Source organism: Triticum dicoccoides, chromosome 2A (assembly GCF_002162155.2).
Source record: "Triticum dicoccoides isolate Atlit2015 ecotype Zavitan chromosome 2A, WEW_v2.0, whole genome shotgun sequence".
Taxonomy (NCBI): Eukaryota; Viridiplantae; Streptophyta; class Magnoliopsida; order Poales; family Poaceae; genus Triticum; species Triticum dicoccoides.
The window spans coordinates 731,086,508-731,089,765 of record NC_041382.1 but is presented as its reverse complement, the minus strand read 5'-3'; the positions used below and the strand labels follow the sequence as shown (position 1 = coordinate 731,089,765).

Here is a 3,258-nt window from a genome sequence, read left to right as displayed (position 1 = left end):
TAAATTAAATATATCTCATGGAAATCTAGGTATGAGATGTTTTTTTACATCTGGTGTTCTTTACATATTAGTGTGTTGTAGCAGATTTAGTGACAAAAACATATGTCATCCTGGAGCATTGATATAATTACATTTGCTCATTTTTTGTTATGTATTTTGTTTAGAGGAATTGCTTCTGTACTTGACAGATTAGGAGCTGGTGTTAGGTTCCAATGGATCAGTTTTTAGTTCTTGTTTCTTAAGGTCTGCAGAGGTTAGAGGAGTAATTAGTCTTCTATGTTTCTCTAATGAGTGTGTCTGAATGCATACATATAGTAGATGAGCAATTGCCATCTGGATGTGCATAAAGTGTTCTTCGTTTTTTAGCGAGTACACATGGATGTGCATAAAGTGTTCTCTCTCTTTTTAACGAGTATATGTGATACATAGAAAATGTATATGGTGGTTTCCATTCTGGATTATCTGGCTGGTACATGGAGCTTATTTAATTTTCCACTATTATGGCATTATTTGTACTGCTTGACATATCATGCCCCCTTACTTCCTTCGTGACCTCCCACTACTTCATCTACCGAAATGATTAGGCAGATCTCGTTTTTTCTAGCATTAAACCTGCAAAGAAAAGAAATCTTCTCTGGAGGAATTAGTATTCTCTGTTTTTCTAACGAGTGTATGTGAACTCATTCAGACAGTAGAGGAACAGTTACCATTCTCTTTGTGTTTTAGTAAGTATATGTGGATGCACATCAAGTGTTCTCTGTTTTTTATTGGGTTATATGTTGATGCATAGAAAATGTATATGAGGATTTCCATTCCGGTATACATGGGTAGTACATGGAGCCTATTTAGTTCATCTGAACAGTAATACTTATTCACAGATTTTGTTAGCTTGCTTCAAAGTTTATTAATCCGGTTATGGCGTGGTTGCCTATTACTCAAGATGATCTCATATTAGCTTCAGAGGACATGTATGTTGCGTATTTTTGCCCACTGAGCACACACAAAGAAATGTTTCTATCGATATCATTAACTGAAACATATTCCATTTTTGATCAATCGGTGGATCTGACTAATATAGATATATTGTAAGAGATATTATTCACGTGCCATTTTCTTATTTCGAGTAAGCTTGAAACTGATGGTCTCAGTTGGTTTGTGTATTGAGTTTCTTTACAGCCTGAATCTAGAGAAACTAAGTAGAGGGTCGCCTTTTGTGCAGGAATTTGCAGCAGTTCTGGTCCCTGGCGCGTGCTCCTCCGCTTGCCCTCTCGACCCTCCCCTTGCTCATCGCCATCCATTTTATTCAGAGTATAGATGGCGGGCAAAACACCTAAGCTCCAGGTGAGCTCCTACTCTACCCTGTAGGTGTCGTAATTTGTATGATGTTTCCGTTATTAAGTTTTGCAATCTAATGCCTTGCTCTACTGTTTTCATTTTTAATCTCAACGTTTCGAATTTTATCGGTCAGAGGTGACTTGAATGATTCATGGGAATTGGAATGTGGGGGGTCTCAAAGAATTTTTATAAATAAAAATCCAAATATCAACGTTTTCTCATCTCGCTCGATGGTTGAGGTCTTATAGAGAACATCATCGGTATAATGATGTTGAGAGCAACCTGCCAACATCATTTTCTCCAGAACATTGAGAACCGATAGGATTCTATTTGTATTTACATTGACATTCTCTCTCCTTCGACTAATTGAACATTGAATTAATGTGGTACATGCATCCTACTTCATATGAGCAGCGCTCATGTTTCGAAAAAAATAAACAGTGTGAGTTTACTATTAAAGTGGATGCCTTGTTTCTCTAGGAATGAGCTTAAAAAACACATGAGCTACTGTGACTAGGTGGCCACTTGATTAGGTGTATGTGTTAGTTTTATGTTCTCTAACATGTTAGGGGTAGGCAGTATTTTTGGACTGAGACTTGCTCCTGTTGTTTGTTTCAGATATTCAGTCTAAGATCTAAATTCCACCAATATGTCTTTTGTTTACGTTTCCTGGTGTGTTTTAGATGAACCAAATCACTTGTGTTTATATGGATACTAGCTACTTTTACTTCAGCACATGAAGAACGAAATCTGTATGAGTATTTTTTAAAGCATTTCTACATAAGCAAAACATATCAAGGGGTAGTATGCTGGAATAAAATCATACATACAAATTTGTTTCTAGAGCAAGGATGAAAAGCACTCCATACACACCCACAAGGATGATGATCCATCTGTTGCTAGGATGGTGGGACTTGAGGTCAAACTGCACAGGTTTACATTCAACTTCACTTGTTGATAAAGCATATACTTGATGGAATATACATAAATATGTGTTCTTTCTTATAGGTATGCACCAGATTCAAGGATCAGCTACTTGATGAAATATATAGGAGACTCTCCTACTCAACATTACCTTAAAAAAAGAATCAAGGATCAGTTCAATGGGAATTGGAATGATGAAAACACTTGTTTGAGCACATGTGATCCTCATAATAGCATATTTGTAATAAATCAATGTAGTCAAATCACTTTTTTAATAATTCTGTAGTAAAATCACTTACTGTTGTGTATAAGTGCCATTAAGGGTCAACCTAGATCTGCCGAGGTGCATAAGCTAGATAAGTGCGCACATGAACGCTCAGGAGGCGTGCCAATGACACGCCCCAGCCACTAGTATTTTTCAATCATACTTGCCCACCCCCTCCTCATCTCATCCTGGACATTGTATTCAAATTCAGCGTCCTTTGCCCTAATCGCATTGAACGCTCTATGGTTTTGGTTGCATCATTGATCGACTGTTACCAGTTTTGCTTGCCGCATATTATTTTTAAGGACCATTTCGTGAATGGCACGCCCTTTATCGTCCTAAAGAAACTGCCCACAACACTGTAAATTTTGCTAATGCTTATATAGCTCTTCCTCAGTTGTTTAACCAGGTCCCTTGTGTAACTATCTATGTGCCGGTGTGACTTCCGATGCAATTCTCTCCATAGTTAACTGATAGATCATGGATGTGACCTGACCTGTGCTTGCACACATACCAGCCAGCATCATCTGACCTCAGCAGCCGCATCATTGCTTTGCACCCACACCTAGTGACCTGATGTTAGAACATCTCTAGCAGACCCCGCAAAAAGCCTTGACCCGCAAAATAACCGCCAAAATGCGGGTCAGCGCGGAAAATCCCGCCTGAACAGACCTCGCAAACGCGGCCAGCCCGCAAAAAACTTTGAGGGGCACGGAAAATCTTGAGCCCAACCC

General features: G+C 38.8%; 1 protein-coding gene across 1 annotated transcript in view; it reads left to right on the top strand.

Moving 5' to 3' along the window:
- Positions 1–1,330, top strand: part of LOC119358234 (L-Ala-D/L-amino acid epimerase-like) — a 10,732-nt gene extending 9,402 nt beyond the window's left edge. Inside the window, exon 7 of the mRNA XM_037624883.1 lies at positions 1,220–1,330. The gene's annotated coding sequence lies outside the window, so the exon portion shown is untranslated. The remainder of the gene's footprint in view (positions 1–1,219) is intronic.
- The last annotated feature ends 1,928 nt before the right edge of the window (positions 1,331–3,258 follow it).